The sequence below is a fragment of the Fundulus heteroclitus genome, chromosome 1 (genome assembly GCF_011125445.2).
Source record: "Fundulus heteroclitus isolate FHET01 chromosome 1, MU-UCD_Fhet_4.1, whole genome shotgun sequence".
NCBI classification, from domain to species: domain Eukaryota; kingdom Metazoa; phylum Chordata; class Actinopteri; order Cyprinodontiformes; family Fundulidae; genus Fundulus; species Fundulus heteroclitus.
This window is the reverse complement of record NC_046361.1, coordinates 19,893,673-19,915,369: the sequence shown is the minus strand read 5'-3', so window position 1 is coordinate 19,915,369 and position 21,697 is coordinate 19,893,673. Positions and strand designations below refer to the sequence as shown.

Genomic DNA, 21,697 nt, shown 5'->3' with positions numbered 1-21,697 from the left:
TCACAAACGACCGACGAAAGTGCTCTGGTGCCTCAGCACGGAAGCTGCGGAGTGTCACAAATGTGACAGTTTTAACATCCTGCGTGAGTTCAAGTGTCCCGTCATGTGATAGCTGACAAACAAACTAGCCGTCTCTGCCGGGCGGACAGCGTAGTTGCTGCTCTACACTGCCCTGTTTCTAACATAACGCCAAAATAATCTTCACTGTTATATTAAATTAACTTACCTGTCCAGCAGAAAAACTCAAACCTCCAAATCCATTTTAAAGCCCCGTTCCCTCGTGAATTGTGTCCACTCCACCTGGTAATAGCTACACTGATCTAGACTCTCATTTTCTCCTGGTTATGACTTTCTTTTCTTGATTACTTTGTTCCCTCTCACTGGGCAAAGAGATTGTCCTGCATTTCAACAGAAAATGGCAAGTAGAATGATCTACGGTCATCTTTGCTGGTTTTCTACTTCTCCACTGACAGCAAGTCTTCATATAGTAGACAGATAGGTAAACGCGTAAGGCTAGCAAGTTTGTCCCCTTTTTGTAAAAAGAAATGGTGACGCAACATGGCGTCTTTCATTGGGTGCACAGCCACCTATGTATTTATAAACTACTCAATGAGAAAGCTTTGATGTGATTGTTATTAGACTTTGCCAGAACATGTATTCATGAAAGCAATACTTGATTTTTGCTTTTAGAAAAGCCACATTGATTACACACTGTCCCTTTAAACCAGCTGCGGTTTTCATTGGTTCCAATACCCGCCTCAAGCAATTTCCTCCTTCCTATTAGTCACTCTTTGCAAATGAACTTTTTTGACCATACTCCTAGTCTGTTTGAATTTTTTAGTCATTACATTGACTGATTGATTTAACAAACTCTGATAAAAGTTCTGCCACGCCAAAAACGGCAGCAAATCAGTTTCACAAATAAGCAATTAACGACGGAGAGATACCGCACTGTGAAAAAGGTAAGTCAAGTTGGTTTTGCCCAGATAACTAAACGTGCAAAGATTCTTCTAACAGAGGTATTGATTCAGTTTGGAGATATATTTCTATAAAAAAAAAACTAAACCTTCATTATTGGGAAAACATTGCTGCACACATTTAAGAGCTATCAGCTATCAGGCACTGAGTCAGTTTTTTCCTTCAGATAATACACTTCTACTGCTTTTGATCTCAGAGTCACAATGGCAACAAACCAAATGCAATAATCAGCAAAGCAGACTTTAATTGTGCCCTTTCCTGAAATGCCCCGTCTACTCTGCTTGTTAACGTGATGATCTTCGGGTTACTTGTTTAGTGTGAGCCAATGTAGCTTCTAGGCAAGGATTTTGTCTTATATAATCACGTAGACAAATGAGAGTTGAAAAGCCTGTACCACAAACAAATGATCAGACACTAAGTGTCTCTTTAGAATCAAACAAAACTCCTCCTTGGTAAAAACTTTAATGTTTAAATCTGCATAATTTTTATTTGCCCTCCAAGAAAACACTTATAAATGCATACAGTTAAAGCAAAAAATTATTCAATTCTCCAACAAAGATTACTGCATTGGCAAAAGGCAAACAAGCAACTTGTTCTGATGAAAAAAGCAACAAAAAAAAAAACAATTTAAATAAATCAAAGAAAGTGACATGAAATGTGGCTTCTCCTTAAACACAATATATCGCATTTAGTGACTCCCGCGGTCTCAAGATTATTCAACCCCTTCATGACAAGCGTCTCAGTAGAAACGCTGAATAGAAAGTCGTTTTGGTGTTGTGACCTGTTGCAAATGTTATTTATGGCCAGACACCAGCCATTGGCAATGTTCCTAAATAATCTTAATCCTTCTCCTCATGGGCAAAGGCTTTCAATTTGTTAATATTCATGGCTCTGCTTGCTGCAAATGCCTTTTATAAAATACCACCCGAGATGAAGTTCAAGTCGAGGGACTATGATACCCATTCCAGTATCCTCCAAGCCATCTGCTGAAACCAAGCTATGGTGCACATTGAAATATGCTTGGGCTAATTGTCCTGGTAGGAACTGCTGGTGCTCTTTCAAAATATCCAAGTTGTTATTGCTATGAAAATGACAGACAATTACCAGAAATTTCAGTTTTAAAACAGTAACACCAACCTTCAGAAATGGTTTCATGGAAATCATTGAAACCTGTAATATTGTGCTCCTAATGAGCTGTATTGTACAGGTCTGGTTTCACGTATTGTATTTTAAAGTTAAAGTCCCACTCCCCCACACACACAACTGTCATAGCATGATTCAAACCCTACGTTTATGGAGACAAAAAGCTTGTCCTGTTGAGTAGTTAATGACATGTTGACATTGACACCTTCTGGATTCTCACGAGATTCCACAAGATGACTGCCATTAATTGCACAATTTACACAGGGTTATGTAAGCACTTTGCAATGCCAAATGTAATTTTGAACTGTTGAACAGACATTTCTGAGCAACCTTGTAACAGGAAGCCCACTCCTTAATGTTTGATAATTGTTTTGGAATACAATAGGCCTATCTTTAGATCAAGTTGACAGCTGGAATTGTGAACGCAGCTTAAAGAAGACTAAGTTGAGCATTCACAAAAGACAGACGTAGGTAGTAACTAGTTACATTTACTCAGTTACATGTAGTTGAGTAACATTTTGAACCAAATGTACTTTTAGGAGTAGCTTTACTGCACTGTGCTTTTTACTTTTTCTTGAGCAACATTATTAGGATACAGGGTTTCTGCTACATGTAATTGATCGTGGCGCACAGCCACACAAAAGAAAGGCCTCCACGCCTTCAGAATTCTATAAAAATATGTTAAATAATGTAGAGCATATGATATAGCATACTGTATATTTGCACACTTATTCTTATCATAAACAGAGTTCAAAATAAATTTAAATATCATGAAATGTTCAAATTTACTTTATTTTGAAAACCAACACCTCTGGCTCCTGTCTGACTTGCTGCAAAACTGCTAGTGTATGAAGCTATTGGTGGCCAGTATAGAGCGCTGCGCTGCTCTCGGTAGTGAAGGAAAACCAGAGACAACAGTCCAGTGTTACAAACATAGCGACTCTTTGGCTATATTGGAGGACTTTTCAGACCCCTCAAGCAACTTTTTTTTTTTAAAACTGAACAGAAACAAATCTAGTGACTTTTCTCTGTGTTTTATGCGATTTAGCGACTTCACACGAAGCAGCAATGTTTCTACCATTACTGTTTCATGACAGCTGCTAGAGCTGCTGTGAGAGCCTCCCTATTCACCCAGTGCTGTCTCACAGGCACAGTGAGCTGCCTCATCCTGAAAGCCCCGCATACAGTCAGAGCAAAAAGAGAAGAGAAGAGTCCTCCTCCTTTTTAGAATTGCAAATTCAGAATTTATGCGCAAAGCTTCCAATGATTCCACCCTGGATTACAACGCGGGATATAAATATAATGTAAATATAGTTTTTAATCTAGTCTTTCTTAATTACCTGATTAATAGACAGCTTCAATCACTTATTCACCTCATTCAACGCATGTGCCTCTAATTACTATCTTTTTGGTAAAATTAGATGTATGCCGTGTGGTTTCAAGCCATGTATAAAAATTCACGCATTATTTTATAAAGTAATCTTAACACGTCTTCCATTTCAGTGACATATTAAAGACAGTGACGTTTTCTTCAACCTCAAAACTCTCCACATATCTACGGATGTCCACAGACATCGTCTTTATGACAATTTAAAATTTTGGGCAATCATTGTTGCTAATCTGTCAAGAAATATATGTTTGCTAGCTCATACGGTTTGACAAAACGTAGTTTTAACAAGAAACCAACCACGCCTGGCTTTAAATGTCGTAAAAAACTACAAACTACATTTAGACATTGCTTTTAAAGGGATGTTTTTTTCACGACACACAAGCCGCTTTACAGATTAAAGGTTTTCAATCAGTTATGGTTACAAAATCACAATGATATTCTCAATGTGGGTCCTACAATTTAAAATTCATAAAATGAGATGTCAGCAAAAGAGCTGAAGTGTTTGTATTTTCTCAAGCTGCACAGAGTAGAACGTAACCCAGCACGGCCCCTTCCCCACCTGCTGCTAAGTACTGCCTGTCAGCTGGTTGAAAGAAAGCTTCAACACTTTCCGCAACAAGAAATATAGATTTTGTTTCAAACATTTCCAATTATAAAAGACATAGTCAAGAAAATAACCCGTTTAGGTTCTGGATCAACACTGCTCATCTATTTCCTGGTAAGCTTGGAAGCTGTGAAAGCATACTGGTTATACTGAAAACAGTGCAGGAAGCAGAGTAAAAGCAGGGCCGCATCCAGATTTACTCAGTTTGATGACAGATGAAACTGAAAATGATTACATAAAGATTCAGTTTTTCCTAGGAACAATTGTCGTCTTTGTGAACGTCTCAGTTGGCTCAAAGCAGTTGCCTCAAAGAACAAATACACAGGCTGCTTTCATATACACCAGGCAAACAGCTATATAAACAACCAGGAATAGTTCCTCAGTACACATGGTATATCCAGTGGTTCAAGTGTACAGCTAAACAGCCCATAATAGTTGCATTCAGTATTCAAAAGTATTTTCAGGTAAGCCATTTGCTAAGCAAAAAACACCTCTCATCACCTACGTCACACTGCAAAAGCTACCTCCGTCACTCAGTTTGAACATCACTGACGTTTTAAAATTATCGGTATGTTGTCTATTACTAATGTAACATGGTGATTGATGGTTAAAAGAAGTTTAACAAAAACAAAAACCACTTAATCTGTGAAACAAACTAAAGTGTACATTTTGTGACCAGTCCTTGTTTTCCTAGTCATATTAAACTGAGTGGGAAATCAAACCAAAGCAGGATGTATTACCTGAGGCATATGCCTTCGTCCACATAGATGTTAAACGTTTTATACCAACAGAACTTTGCATGAATTAATTTAACCGAGAGAAAAAAGGTCGAACAAGCATAATGATGGTCTTTATCTCTCTGCAGATTCGCTGCTTTAAATACAAGAACTGTCTACACTTAACTGCATCATGAAAACTTTGCTCTTGAAACTGTCCCAACAGGTTTTTCCACTTCTCAGAAAAGTTCTGGCAAGAGAAATTACTTTACATAATATGATTTTAAAAGGAAACATCCTACAGTTCAACAGAACCCACCATGTCAGGGCAGTCAAACTGTTTTACAGTAGCAGACCACACACTATCAGGTAGGAGGGTGCACTTATGCCGATGCCTGAGCCCCGGAGGGGAGAATTTTGAAAAATAGAGTCTCCCTGATGTATTTTGGAAGCTTTCAAGACAGGTGATTATTTAAAGAATAGAGTCAGAGTGCATGTTTTAAATTGAATAAAAGGCAAAAAAAAAAAGAAGTGAACGATCAATTCTTCAAAAACAACCTTTGTTTTTATTTATTATTATTATTAAAACATTATTTTTTCACATGATGTTATCATCATGTTTTAACAAGGTAAGGTAATCTCCATTTGCATAAAATTAGTTGAATTTGAATTACTGGCACCATATAAAACAGATCAGATTAGGTATATGACAACTTACTAACTTCAATCAGAACACCAACAATGTTTTGATCCGGGTTTTTCGCGCATGCGCGCCGGACTGGTAGGCAAAAGGCGAACACAATGGCGGACAAACACAAAGAAAAAGATGAGTTCTCGACGTATTTTTGTTCTTTAGATAACGTATCACAAGATCGTTTTAAGAGTAAGTTGATGGTATCAGATTGCCAGATCCATACAGAAAAGGCTATAATTGGGGAAATGTAAGCGGCAGCAAGAGCTGCTATAGACAGCGCTTTGCCGTCTATAGATTTTACCCCTTCCTTCTGGATTACACTTTAGCTCAAATGTTTGCACATAAACATGTTGGGCATGAGTGCCACATTAGGTTATGACTCTTTATAGTTTATGTGAACAATTCTTTTTACAGGGTAAAATTATTACGCAACATAAGACTTTAACTATTTTTACAAATAAGACTTAGTTGCTCAAGTTTGAATTAATTTTTAATTTCTCTAATTATATTCATTTTCCTTTCTTGTTATGTTTTAGGAATTGTTCCACATTGGGTTTTGTACACTTCAGATTAAGATTAAAAAGGTTGCACTCCAAAAAGATATTCCAGCTCCAATTTAAATGTGTTGCTTGGTAACAAGTAATTGAATTAAGCTTACCCAACTTAATTTATTTACAGTGGTTTACCTTGACAACTAATAAACTGAATTAAATAAGTTTGATAAACGTAATTCAATTACTTGTTACCACATGAAGCAATTAATTTAAGTTGTTTCCACGTTCTCTTTTTAGGGTGTGTGGCTCTGTTCTCTGGGAACTGCCTTGGAGCCTCTGGAGATGATTGTGCAAAGAAGCAGTCTTCATAAAATAAACATTACTGACAACCTTGTGAACCCTCTTCATCAAACTGTCATACATCAGTGTAGTACATCATAAGTTCAAGACAGACCACTACAGTGAATTCTTCCTGCCCACAGCCATCCCCATCCACAAGAACGTGGAAGATATGACTTACAACATTACACCCAAGTTTTCCTTTGGGATAAATAAAGTATTTTTCACTTGGAAATATATTAGACTGAACATAATCTGTTCTAGGTACCGTTCAGTCATTGTTTTCACTGTTCAACAATATCACTCATCTCCAGTTTCTACCACCCAATTTGTATTCAACTGCCTTTTGTAATTCTCTCATATCTTTCTTCAACAACAAAATCCAGACAATCCATCAGGGTCTTGGTTCAAACTCCTCCATTGTCATTTCTGACCTTCACTCACCCATTTACTTCCTTCGAGCTCCCCACCCTTTCAGAGATCTCTGACCTCATCCACAAATCCAAGCCCACCACATGTCAGCTGGACCCCCTCCCACAGTTCTGGTTAAATCCTGGCTCCTCTATCTGACCCCCCTATTTTCTGCCATTATCCACTCCTCTCTCACCACTGGCACTGTTCCTACATCAATCAAAACCTCTGGAATAACCCCAATCCTGGGGAAAAAAAACTGGTGCTGATCCTACCAACTTCAACAATTTACGTCCCATTTCTAATCTGCCCTTCATCTCCAAAATCTTTGAGAAGATAGTTGCTACTCAACTACACTCCCACTTATCACTCAATAATCCGTATGAACAGTTCCAGTCTGATTTCCGTCCACTCCACAGCACAGAAACTGCACTCGTAAAAATCACCAATGACCTCCTCGTGGCAGCTGATTCTGGTCTACTCACTATCCTCATCCTCCTTGACCTGAGCATGCCTTTAGCCACCCCACCCTCCTCAATAGATTATTTTCCATCTGCATCCCCCACACTCCACTTGACTGGTTAAGATCCTACCTCTCATTTTCAGGACTTTTCTCAAGGAATGTAATTAAGTAATTGAGAATATCAGGACTTTTGAGCAAAAAGTCCTGATATTCTCAATTACTTAATTACATTCCTGCGTGCTAAACGTGTGATGACTTGTACAAAGAGCTTTGTGATCATGGAAACTGAGTCAAAATCAAAAAGCAAACAACAAAATCAAATAGATCTGCAGAACGGGAAGGAGAAAAATCTAATGAATTAAAAAAAAAACTGACAGCTCCTTTGGATGCTGAAGAGTTGGTGAGATCATGTTAAGAGTGCAGCATCCACATAGGTTTGGGTTCATTACTAGTACACTGCTTAATTCTTCCTTAAATCCTTCCTATCATTTAAAGTATTTTTAAAGAGATGCCAGAGATTCTGGAGTAAATGGAACGCTTGTGCAATAGAAGCTCTTTCATAAAAAAATAAAAATAAAAAATAAAAAAAATGGTCAATCCCCTCCTTCTGCTCACTGAATTCCTGGATATGCGTATCTGCATATGAGGTTGTCCTGATGCTAAGAAAAGCTCTCCTTGTGATTTCACAAACACAACAGAAGTTTAAACGATACAATTTTGTTTAAAATAATCTATTAGCAGTGGAATATAATCCAGTTCTGGGTTAACCAGAATAAGTAATTCAGGTTCTAATGCTCAGGAATAAGAAATCATAAAATGCAATCCAGGTCCCGTAAAACTGTGAAATGGCACTTTAGCATTGATAGAAGGCGAAGAATCTGATTCCAACCTCAGTGTTGTACAGACATGTTTTTGTGTTTTTTCTTTAGTTTTTTTTGCAGTGCCTACACTAAGGGGGGGTGACCACTTCCCACTGACTGAACATGGAAATAAGCAGCAGTAAATGTGATGCTGTTGACAGCATGGCTCCCTGGGTGGTGCACCTTATGGCCTTTGTCATAAACATCCACTGGCTCTACGAGGCACAGAGTAGAGCAGTTCTGTCTCTTTCCTATCTGTTGTTGCACACTGCTGGTCAGCTGGCTGAAAGAAGGCTACTATACACAATGCTACACCATGCTTACAAAAGAGAGAAAATGAGCTGTTTGGGAATACTTCAAGCTGTAAAAAGCAAACAGTCATGTCAAGGAAACTAAAGGAGCAGTACCTCTCATTTTTATTTAGGAAACACTGTTTTAAAACTACATAGATGAAATATGAGCTGCATGTCTTTTAAACAGCCTAGGGCAGATCCCCTGACTGATTAATTTGCTAATGACTACTGATGATTAGACTTGTCCTATTCTATTAAGAGCTGCACAACAAGATAGCATTAATCCTCACAATAAACACGAAAACAATTTGTATCTTTTTGTGAGTAGATCCATTTCATACAGTTTTGTTTTAGATTTGTTTTGAGTGAATAGTCTGACACTTTTACACATCCCATGAGAATTGCATCCTGCCAGACGCAGGACTGCGCAATATGAAGGAGGCTTCTTCTGAGCGTATAAAGCTAAAAATAGAAAAAATAAGTAAATAAACACAAATACACTTCCAGAATCTAGAATATGCTTTGATTTGACAACTCCAAAAATAATGGTAAACTAGACTAACAGCAAACCAAACACTGGTGGTTTCAACACGCTTTGTTCTGTTGTAAAACCACAACGTGAAAGTGTTTTCTGGGTTCAGACACCAACAGGGACAACGATGCGCATGAAGATGACTCCAAATGGGGTGATTTAATCGGATTAGAAAGAGAAACAGAGACTTCCTCTTTCCTGCCATACAGAACAGGAACAGCTGTGAGGAGAGCCCAGTGGACCCTTCCAGGACTGAGAGACATTTTAGTGGCTCAGTAAGTCCGCACGTCTGTTCCAGGAAACGTCCTCCGCGGTCTCGGGGTTTACGTGTAGGCCTGCCTCTTGGCAGGCTTTTATTATTTCAACACCAGCTTTCATTTTTCACCGACAGACCAGCACGAGAGACAAGCTGACGGCAGGTCGTGTTTACGCGGCAGCGCCCAGAGCGAACCCATGTTTAAGCCAGTATTACAGTAACTATACGACAGGATATGAAGTGCATTAACTGTAAATCTGGTTAGCGCTACACAAACATCATTAACCGCGGGGAGTCGCGGAATATTAAGCCAACGGGAGCAGGGCATGAATGGAGGCGAAGCGTAACTTGTGTCAGCCATAATAACTTATTTGTAAAAAAAAAAAAAAAAAAGTGCAATACAGGGGGCTCTTTAAAAGCAGGGACGTTGGTCCAACCAGAATATATAAAGACCCGTTTCAGACAGACACATTTTATTTAGGTAGATACTTATTGTCTTTTTTTTTTCTTTTTTTTTTTTTTAGTTGTTGCAAGTAGGTGTTTCGTAACCAAAACCTGGCATAAAAGCAGAAAGCATCCTTCATCACCCGTATACAGAGGTCTCCGCAGCTGGGCGGCCCCTCGTTTTTAACGCACAAAAGCCACGATCAGTTCATGCTCTCATATTCGAGCTTACCTTCTGTAAAGCTTCAGAACAAGAACAGTTGTTGTGGCCGTCGCCTCTTCCTTCTCTCCCGACTCATAAGTTCCGACAGACTATCCTCCTGACGTACTCCTACATCAATAACTCGCTTTCAGGACTGGCCTCGTCTCTCAGCAAAGCCGGAAAAGTGGAAGTTGTTTGGTTTTCTTCTTTCCTTATTTCGGACGCAGAGAAAGTCAACTTCAGGCGCAGGGCGGAGAACTTTTAGCAGCGTTGGAAAGCAGCCACGGTTCACTTCCCTGTTGCGCACAATGTGCCACTGAGCAGAGCTGCGTGCGTTATTTCCTGCCTTCACGTTCAAGGCAAGTTCTCACAAGAATGTCGCGTCTTGCAAACATCCCGTTCGCTCTTAAGGCAACGTGATGAAGCTGTTTCACAGCGTACCTGACGTCTCGGCGCAATGCCCGCTTGGTTTAGACGCTGTTTTGTTTTTCCGTCTGCGCGTTATAGAATAAACATCTGCCCTCTCCCCCTTTAATGTATCCTTAAAAAAACACGCGAACAGGACAAGCGCAGGGGAACGTTTATATGGGCCACCTTTGAAACACAAGGAGTCTAAAGAGGGCTTGGTTGGTTCACTTCCACAGAATTGCTCGTAGGCGGAGTAATGTTGAGTCACTGTGCCACACTCGCCGTAACTTCCAGTAAGAGACATGATACCATATCTGCAAAAGACAGAGACCGTGGTGGGTCGAATGTTTTTCAAAAGTGTAACCACTGAAGGAGGCTCGTGTCTGGCGGGCAGACTGCTGGTTGCAGCATCTCTCTGTCAGCCATGTACTGTGGTGTTAAACTTCGTACTTCCTTAAGTGCCAAAAAGGTACAAACGCAGTTACTTCATCCTGAAATTAGGGTGTCATATATCACCGAAAATGTTCGACAACTTTAAGGTGGATAGGGCGATTTTTTTTTTAAGTTAAACGTTATTTATCTTCTTTCCCTTACAAGTGCTCAACGTGTGGAATGATATCCTCTATTTACCGCAGTTGGCTCTATGGGTTGAATTTGTCAGCTTATGAGAGTGATTCAGGCTGAATCCGCTGGACGTGCGCGTGGGTGTGACTTGCTGCGCGCTCTCGTTAACCTGGCTACTTTGTCAAGTCTCTGGCGTAATCGATGCATTGGGGATATAACACGGGCTTAACTTTAGTGTTTATAGTTTGTTTGTTTTTTATGTTTTTTTTTTTTTACTTTAGAAGACATTACACCTCTAAACAAAAGACACGTGTGCAGTTGCAGCCGCAGATCCTTTTCCTCTTCTCACCATGTATGAGCACACTAGTGTCATTTCAACTTTTCGCCAGAGGGGGCAGACGTCTGGAAAAAAATGTGGAACTTACGATATGCACCTTTGACAAATTTAAACTTTACATGTTAGATTTATGTGTCTGTGTTGCCCTGCGACAGACTGGCGACCTGTTCAGGGTGTACCCCGCCTCTCGCCCAGTGAATGCTGGAGATAGGCACCAGCAGCCCCTGCTACCCCATGAGGGATTAAGTGGGTTAGAAAATTGATGGATGTTAGATTTATTTAACACAAGGAGCATGGCACCTTAAATAATCATTTTCTTTGGAAACCTCCCTCTGGACCTCAAGCTGCTTGAATTCTTCTGACTCTGGTACCTTGCTTCGTAAATGAAGACATTTTAAATGTAGTGCATTTATTGTGTGGCAACTCTTTTAGCTACAGTTTTGAATTTCCAGTGCTGGAACTGGACATTTGGGCTAAATATGTTTTGGGGGGCTTACCTAATCATAAATAGACAATTAAAGATACTCAAAACCCTTGACACTTGACCTCTATGTGTCATAGTTGAGTTCTATCTTGGTTTAGGTTATTTTTCGGGTTCCGTCTTAGGTTGGTTTATGCCATTGTTTGGGGTTTGTTTTGGTTCTGTTTGGCACTTCTTAGTTTATCTGTTCACCTGTCAGCATCGGTCAGCTCACTTCACCTCTGTCACCAGTCATTAGACTAATTAGATCTGTTCACATTTCAGCCATCAGTCACCAACCAATCACTTCGGTCCATCCTTAGCCACCACCCTTCCTCTGATCAGTGTCACCTGCCACCTGTAATTAATCTTCACTCTGATTCACCTGTCCACTGCTCTATTTGTACCTGCTTCACTCCTCCGTTCTCTGCCAGATCATTACAAGCCACTGGTAAGTTTTATCTAGCGTTCTTTCTGTCTGTTTGCCTACCCGTGATCCGATCCATTGCCTGTTTTCCTGAGCTTGCCTTGCCCTTGTCCGATTCGGATTGCTTTTTGGTTACGGACTGTGTTCACGCTCTGATTCTACTCCCAGATTCTGATTTGGACATTCCCACTCTTCTGATCGCCTGGTTTGACCCTGGACTGGTTTTTGGTTTTGGGACTTTGGTTATCCCTCTAGTCATCCTGCCAGCTTTGTTTCCGGTTTCTGTCCTGCTGCCTACAAGTATAATAAACCATTCTAACACATTTTTCCTGCTTGTCTGGTTCGAATTCTAGGTCCAGCCGTTCAGTTCATGACAGTATGACCATGGTGTAACATAGTTAAAAGAGATAACATAGTTAAGTGAGATATTTACAGCAAAATCAACTTAATCCATTCTCATTTGTCACCTAGGTCCTCTCCATCAACAATGTCTTATTCCGTTTTTCTACTTCGGTTCAGAGTGTGGCCCGTGTTTACTTCCTGGTTCCTCAGCCAGTCTCATGAGATTCTCCAAAACAGAGCACAGCATTTGGTATTTTACCTTGGCAAAAGAGCAACCGCCTGCAAACATGGAAGCCAGTAAGAGAAGCAAACCAGAAATGGAACAAAATAAAACATTCTATACCTATCCTGTGTACGTAAAAGTTCACAACAGCAACACGTGTGTGAAATACATGGCGTGCCATGTACTTCCTTCCTGCTACTATCTTACACCCTGCTGTGAGATGCTGGTAGAATTTGGTCATATATATATATATATATATATATATATATATATATATATATATATATATATATATATATATATATATATATATATATACACACAGTCATATCCAGTAAATTAGAATATTCTCAATATCAATATTATGAATTCGGTTTGTTTCAGTAACCCAATTACACTTTATATAGATTGGAAACCATAGTCTAATTTATTCAATATAGAATAGAATACAAACTTTATTGATCCCCCGAAGGGGAAATTCATATTGTCACAGCAGCAGCAGATACAACAAGACAGATAAAAAAAGTAACAGTATTGCTGTTCCGGTGCAATAAAAGCTAATAATAATAACTAAAAACAAAGCCTGTGTTATTAGTGCAACATCTGTGCTAAGACCTATTGAACAGCCTGATGGCGGTGGGAATAAAAGAGCGCCTGAGCCATCTCCTCATAGAGGGGTGGGAGGGGTTTTGTAAGATGCACTTAATGTCCCTTATCCTCTTCTCTGTCACTGCCTCCAAATTGTCCAGTTGGTGACCCACCACACTGCTGGTCTTACTCACCTGAACATGAGTTGTATAAAAATGCCATTTTCTGTGTTTTCCCAATACAGCCAGCAGGGGTCACTAACGGACTGCATTTGAACACAGCCCCTCTTCAACCCAGCGGTGCGAATCTCCTGCCTCTCTTATGTGAAGTCATGTTATTTGCTAAAACTTCCCAGGTAACGCAGGTCTTCAACTGGAACTAGCAGCATTACATTTACTCTGGTCGCTGTTTTTTTACGACCTCTGAGGCAGAAAAGTTTCCACTTAACCAGCTGTGCCGGAAGATCTTTTTTTTTTGTCTTTCTATTTTTAACTTTTCCAGTAAAAACAAGTCTGTAGCTTAGTTTTCATGTTTTGTTTAGACTGTTAAACACATGCAGACTTTCTTGGCTTACTCCATATAAACAAACTGTTCACATTTCCTGCCATGGGTTTAAGACAAAACAGTGTTGACACGTTTCCCCATTTTTGAAGCTTTTCTCGTGTTGTTCAGCACAGACTCTGGCTGTTTTCTTCTGCTTTCCATGGGCTTTAACTGACATATTTGAAGTTGTTTTGAAGCCCAGATGAAGATTCCTCAGGGGCCACCTCTGGCCCTCAGTCTGCGTTTTGTCCATGTATGGCTGGGGCTGCTGTGTTGGCTGAGGTTCACAAATTGTGTGCCTCATTTAATAAAACTGTAAATATTTCCAGCTACAAAGTCCTGCTACTATTGCTGTTATCTGTCATTTAAAGATCAAATCATGTTTCATTAAGGCCCCAGAGCACTTTGAAAAAAAAATCACATTGCCATTCAACAAACAGCAGTTTGACTAAACTGAATTATATGACTAGATAAAACAAAAGGAGTACTCGCCATATGTGTGATATCCATTTAAACATATGGTATGCAATAGATGAATTAACCCATCGAAGCTTGATGCAGAAAATGATCAACAGAAAGGTATGATTCTTTTAGAATAAATTGTTAATTGAATTGAAAAAACATTAGAAATACATTTGAAGCATTTCTTCCTTTTCTCATATTTTTGTATCATAATTAATACATTAAGCTTTTGCTTTAATATACTTATAATACCAAAATGGCACATTTTGTATGCATTATAAAAACACATGGTACATTCAAACAGGATTTTCTCCCCTTTACTATTTTTTTTAAATAGTAATCTTTCAATGGCGTATGGACAAGGTATTTAGTTACATAGAGGGGTGTGAAAAGATATTCAGGCCTTTACAGGTTTTTTTAGTTTTTTTAGTGTTTTTGTTTGTTTGTTTGTTTGTTCTGTTTTTTTTTTTTTGTTTTTGTTTTTTTTGTTGCCAACCCTAAATCTTTCAGAGCAACAGACAAATGGTACTATAAGACAAAAAATGGCATGTGTTATTGCAAAAGAAATTCTGGTTTTTAAATGATAAAATGTCTTGAACTTCATTTCTCAGAAAGCTGGATTCGATTTTATTAGGATTACTATCCATCTATAAGAATCAACAGGTCACTTTTATATAACCTATTTTACAACAGTTCAAAAATAATTCAGAAAAAATGAAAAGGCCAAAAGTCCTCCACACCGATGTAAAAGACTATCAGTGATTACCTCTTCACATCGGGCCAGGTGTGTTTAGAGCTCTCTTTCCCTTACAAATGGCTTCATCATTTGAAAAATTTGTTCCCCATCCCATTGTCTGATATTGAAAAATGTTTGATGATCCGAAACGTTTCATTGTGACACAAAAGGCAAAGACAAAAAAAAAAAAAATTAAAGGGGACAAATACTTTTTACACAAATGTAGTTATTACATGTTTTTGAGAAAGCACCGATGTTACAGCGTGTAAAAAAAAAAAAAGATGCTGTCAGTTCTTTGATCTGCCTCAGTCAACATCTGTCTCTGCAGCAGCTCTCCCCTGAGGACACGGTTTTAATTGCTGCTGGACATTATCTGTTTATTCTCCCATGTATCTGTTTACTATTTATTTATTTTGTGATCACATTTTAGTCATGTGGGAGACGGGGGCAGCCCGAGCCCTTCTGCAAGGACATTCCACCTGTCAGATCTAATTTCCTGACAGTTTTGATGGAGCAGCCCAGAAACAATGCAGCTGCAGGGGATAGATGGCTGGCTCTGAAACAGTTCGGATCTGGTTTGCCAGGTTTCTTATTTTATACAGATCATAAAGGTTTGGTAGCATGGATTTTGAAACAGGAGGAGGATGTCATTTTTAAACAATCCTGAACTATAATTGTAGAAAATCTAAGGAAAGTTATTGGGGTATGTGTCAATTTGTTTCTAAAATAATAGGTCTATTTAATAGGGTTTTGGCCTTGCTCTGAAGAATATCATTTCTTCCGAGGGTTTTCAGCATTGTCCTTGTCTCATTAAAGCAAACTTGTGCAGGTCTCTCACCATTTTCAGGGTGCTCCAAGGTAAAGAGCCCTCACCCAAGGCTACCTACATCTGGAACCAATACAGATGTGCCTGCTATCTGCAGGACAAGGGGCTGGGAGGTTGCAGGCTTAGTTAGAGGAGGGTGAGGGGCCGGCCTGGTTGCTACTTTGGCCCTGGGGGTCTGTGTGTCCCTGACTTCAAAATAGATTTGATTGCTAACAGCTGGCAGTCCTAACTCACCCGGTGTCGGAGCTCTCCTCTGATGTCAACCTTGTCAGCATCAAGGCCCGCACAATGGAAGGCCAAAGGTAGAGAGGAGGACTGCGTTGCTACGAAATGAGATTCAGACAGTGACTTTTTTCCCCTTTGTGAAGGTTGTTGCCATAAATAACTTTCAAGTTTTTTTTTTTCCCTGGGAGAAGCACTCCCTGCATGTGTTCAATGTAAGTAGCAGGTATTTAGACTGAGTGCATGTTAAACAGCTGTTTAAACTGAACAGGATTTGACATAATCTAGTATCATATATTGGACTAGGAGCATCTATGATGCCAGTTTCTTCACAAACCCAATGACCATCTGTGTGAATAATGTCGGATTATATGGAAATGCCCTTTAATATCCACCAAGGTAACAGTGTGACTGAGACGTGTCTTGCTATTCAGAGCCACAGTCTGAGTAAATAGGACAGCAACTCATTAGCATCTTTTATTATCCAATTACAAACCCTGCTCGCCTAATTACCTCCAATCAGCAGGGAGAAGAAAATGATTGACTTCCTGGAGGACAGGACTCACTTTGGGACAAAAAGGGACAAAAAGGATTTTCTGTCATTTCCTGAAAGTGAAAGATATCCATAAAAAGATCTGAAAATAGACGGGCAGGTGCTTCGGTTACACTGTCTTATATTTTACAGCCATTGTCACAATTATCACAAGACAATCACATTTTATAAACTATTGTTGGACTCCAGCTGTTGCCTTATCCTTAAATTTGTTTATAAAGTGCAGATGAAAAGCTCACTCATCATATGCAGGAATGTCAATTTGATTTTCACTATCATTCATTTTTAAACAACTTCAATGATTCTTGTCAAAAAATCAATCTGGACTATATTTCTGATTTTTTTGGGAGGTTTTTCCAATCTAAACAAAATTGTATACACAGGCTCAAAGATAACATAATATTTAAGAATGAGCATGACTTTTGCGTGATTCTGATTGGCTATTTGACTGTTATTCTTGGAGGAATTGGTGGAGTTCATTTAAAGTTGCTGGTTTCTTGACACAGATCCAGCTTCTCAAATCTCAAATCTTTTGAACGCGTTGAGGTCATTCCACAAGCTTAATGTATTACTGCTTCATTCATTGTGTTAGTGATCATTGTCCTGCTGAAACACCATACTGTGCCCACATTTTTAACCCTCAGACCAGAGTGATTGCATTAAGATTCTCAAGAACAGCCAAGGAACCACAAGCCTGTAACCAGTCATAAATGGGAAGGTGCTGGAACACCGGTTTCACTTTCCATGGTGGAGAAGCCTTAACATCAGTCTGGACTGCAAAGGAAATCGGCTGTGGAGATGCCAAAAGCCTTCTGAAAAAAACATTTTCTGGTCAGATGGACCAACGATTGAAAATGTGAGACAAACGTGCCTGATAACTAAAACAGTCCAACCTAATGTGCAACATTAGGTTGGACTGTTTTTAAGCATCTCAATGCAGCGTGGAATAAATAAAAATCCCAAATAAATTCAATTTTGCGCTGCAAAAAGGCAACAAAAAGTAAGTAAAAAGTTCTTGAAAAAAGTGTATTCATGCCCTTGATTTGAACAGGAAAATAAGATGATCTTAGTATTTTTACCCTTAAAATAAGATGATTAGATATACTGCACTTGAAATAAGATGATGGAGACGAGTTGCTCCTATTTCAAATAATAAAAAAAATCTTATTCCATTAGCAGATAATCTTATTCACCTGCTCAAATCAAGGGCAAATACACTCATTTCAAGAAAATTGTATTTACTTTTAGTTCCAAAATTAATTATACTCATGCCTCTGATGAACGGATAAAAAAAGTCTCATTGGCACTGTTTTTAAACTACATTTAATACATGCAACTGTAATTTTGTAACATTTTTCATTATTGTCCGTCACATTTCTGCCTAAACGAGGCTGTGCCGTTCAACCAATTGTGTAAATACAGTAGCTGCAGCAGAAGATGGGAACTAATTCTGAAACAGCTGCAAACACCATTATCCTTCAGTAGAGGATGAAGGGCAACGGCTGCACAAGGTTGTGCTTATACCAGAGTCGTGCATCATTATTAGACAATTAATTACTTTTGTCATTAGCACCCTCAGCACCGTTGCTCTACCGGGTTTCTCTGAAGCAGATGTTTTCACACAACAGCTCTGCAGCAATATATCCTGCGTCGTTGTTCGGCTGAACTTTTACTTCTTTGCTTAGATTTATTTTACAACTCTCAGTTAGTTTTGAGTCTTTGAAAGATGTCAGGAAGGAGCAGAAATAGCGCAGAGGGCCAGGCCGCTGGGACGAGCTGTTGTTTACAGACAGTGACAGGGATGAAGGACCTCTGCGTTCTGGTGCCGGGCCCCACAGCCTCAGGGGTGAGCTAGTGCTGCTTCTGTGGCTGCTCTGGAAGCTACAGCATTATCTCACACACAAAACTCACTCACCAATTTACACACACAGATACAGACACGAAATTGCATGCCCATGCAGGCCGGCAAAATGATTTGCACACAGATGCACCAAGCATGGCGGTTTTGTGTCTGCACTTTTATTTTTCAAGGATTAACTTCAACCAAAACTGATTTGTACCAGCTCAGCAACCACAAAATATAACTGTCACAGCAGCACACCTGACTTCCTAAAGTAGAGGCTTTTTTTTTTTTTTGCCACTTACAGATTTTCTTTTCTGAACTTTTTTAAATCACAAAACATCTTTTTATGTCACACGAAGATGAGAGTCCTTTAGGTTGCTCCCTTATTCAGGGGTCACCACAGCAATTCATTACAACTTGCACACAGACTTGCCAGAGTTTTTACTTCCTTTGCCCTTCCTGATGGGGATTAAAACCTGGGGTCCCCCAAATTAAAATCATAGACTTGATCTACTACACCACGTATGGACTTTATGACACACCAAGACATTCTGAGTAAATACAAAAGCAGTTTTCTGTTGGCAATGTCATTTCCTAATGGAAAATATAAAACTAATCAATCCAATATGGGTCTAAGGGAAAATATAACAACTGACCCACCCCCTACCACCTTTTTGGTTTAGTTTTAATAGCCACACTCACGCCTGGCGATTGCCAGGCCTGTAAAATCAAGAAACTGTTTTCTTTAGGTAAAACCTGTTTGACATCATGAAGTAGGCGAAAACATCCCAAGAAGAAACACATCCTGCCCCAAATAAATAAGAAAAAAGACAAGAAACAAAATTATTCATATCAGTCAGTCTGAAAAGGGCTACTCTAAAGCCATTTTTAATGCTTTGGGAATCTTGCGAACAGTGATATCCATTATCTACAAATGGAGAAAGCAGGTAACACTGCTTAGTCTCTACTAAAATTACTCCAAACATCTAATGCACTGCAGGCCCCGCTTGCCTCATTTAAGATCAATATTCATGGTTTAACAACAGGAACGGACCTGGACAGAAATGGCATCCACGGGAGAGTTGCAAGGAGAAAACATCTGCTTAGCAACAGCAGTGCAACACAAAAGTCTTTCTCAAATTTCCCCCCAAAAAAACATCTTAATGCTCCCTAAGACTTTGGAGAGAAAATTGTGGGTCTCATGAGGCTAAAGTTGAACTTTCTGTAAGGGATGCAATACATCCAATGCAAAACTAGCACAGCATTTTAAAAATAGGACAATGATCCCAATCCCAGGACATCTACCACTAAAATGGCACATGAAACGTTGAGTGCCCTCATCAAACTCTGGATTCAAATCTGTTAGATATGTCGCTCTGTGACCTTTAACAGGCTGTTCATGGTTCAAAACCATCCAATGAAGCTGAATTGAAACAATTCTGTAAAGCAGAGGGGACAAAGTTTCTCTGCAGAAATATTAAAGACTCATTACCTGCCACAGCAAGCACTTGATGCCAGGGGTTGGTGCCAAGGGGCGGCACAAATAAGTTATAAGGCTTATGTGTCAGTGAATTTAAACATAGGAACAGGTTGGTCTCATTGGCTTTCTTCCTTAATAAATTAAATGACAATTTGACAACTTTATTTTGGTTTGATTAAAATTAATTTGATGATTTAAAACCTATAAATGTGACAAAAAAAGCAAAAAGAAAACAAATCTGTAAGTGGCAAATACTTTTCACAGTACTGTATGGGAGTATGTCTTCAGCAAAAATCATTCCTGGATAATCTCTATAAAATTAGAATAGTAATCAATGACGAATGTATATTAAGTTAAAATAAGACTAAAAAAAAGCAGAGACCTTCCTGATTTGTGCAAATCAGAGTGTGGACTGAATAAAAAGCCGCGTTGCAATATTGACAAATTCTGTTTAATATTGTGTGATACTCTTCTCTTAAAATACAGTCTTTTCTGAGGTAGACTATTACAGTTCAAGAACATCATTATCATTTTTAAAACAGACATCAAATCAAAAGACATGAAATAAATACTTTCATGTACAATATGCTGCAAAAATGAGGTAGAAATGGTTACAGAAAATGTACAATAACCAAGAGCAAGGTTACTGCGGTGGGCAGAATAGAAATGGACAAAATAAAAGCTTGTTTTGTTGGACAAACTGTCAGCAGAGAGGAAGAAGTGATTTCATTTCTGAAATTTAACCTGAGCAATCGTTGTGGTTATCAAGAGCGTCATTGCTTGAGGCAGAGCTTTTTGTGGCAAAGTGTTTTTTCTTTTCATTTCTGAGACAGTGGGGGTGACTCAGGGCTGAATCCACCAGCTGGCGAGGGAAGGCTGCTCTGCCGTATAGGATTGCTGGGCATCAATCAGTCCGCTTCCACTCCCGAGAAATCAGAATAAGAGAAGAAGTAGTGAAGGAGGGGGGGTTGGGGAAGAGATTCAACACCACATGGTCACTGGGGCTTGTGGCCAGGGGCAATCCAGTCTAATGAGATTACATTTGGGGGGAGAGAAAAAGAATGATGAGGGTGGAGAGACAGAGGGAGGGAAGAATGGTTGGGAAATATTACATCATCCTGAAACATACGGCCGCTGGGCAAGCAGAACGTTCTCTGGGTTTTTCCAGCATCTAAAGGGATCGCTGCAGGAGTTATATTGCTGGATTGTCAACCTGCTGGCTTAATCCACCATATGCACACAGTAGTTGTAAATATGTAATCTTTGAGATGCACTGACAGCCACATGTAACACATTGGTCTAAATTACTAGTTGTGGTTGACGTTTTTTTTTTAATCTATTGAATCAAGTTTTGGGCCAATATGTTGACTGAGTGCATTGGGGTTGATTTTCTTTGTTTCATTTTCATTTAGCAATAAATGTCAAATAGCAGTTCTCAATAGGTGGCACAATTGTTGGTACCCCGGCTGTCAGTATTTTGTGCAACCTCCCTTTGACAACAGGCAAAAATGCTTTGGATCGCTTCCGTCCTGAAAGATCTAAATATGACCCACTTTCAGTTTTCTGAGACAGGACCCAGGATAATTAGTCATAATCTCCTGGTGCTTTACATAGTTCACGATTCCATGCACTCTTGACAAGAGGCCCACAGCATCACTGATCCTACACCTTGCTTTAAACGTGTCTTCATCTTGTTTTAAATCTGACCAACCTAGAGTTCATTCCTTAAGAGCACAATCTTAGTCTCATCTGACCAAAGCACACAGCTCCAATTAAAAGTCCCAGTAGAGTTAAACCAACTCTACATGTTTACTGGCCTCCTGAGTTGGTGTATAAGAAGCATCTAATGGTTGATAAGGAGATT

At 39.3% G+C, this 21,697-nt stretch overlaps 1 protein-coding gene across 1 annotated transcript in view; it reads right to left on the bottom strand.

Annotated features, from left to right (window-relative positions):
• LOC118562634 (signal transducer and activator of transcription 5B-like) overlaps window positions 1-10,427 on the bottom strand; it is a 44,637-nt gene extending 34,210 nt beyond the window's left edge. Inside the window, exon 1 of the mRNA XM_036135310.1 lies at window positions 9,850-10,427. The gene's annotated coding sequence lies outside the window, so the exon portion shown is untranslated. The remainder of the gene's footprint in view (window positions 1-9,849) is intronic.
• Between the last annotated feature and the right edge of the window lie 11,270 nt (window positions 10,428-21,697).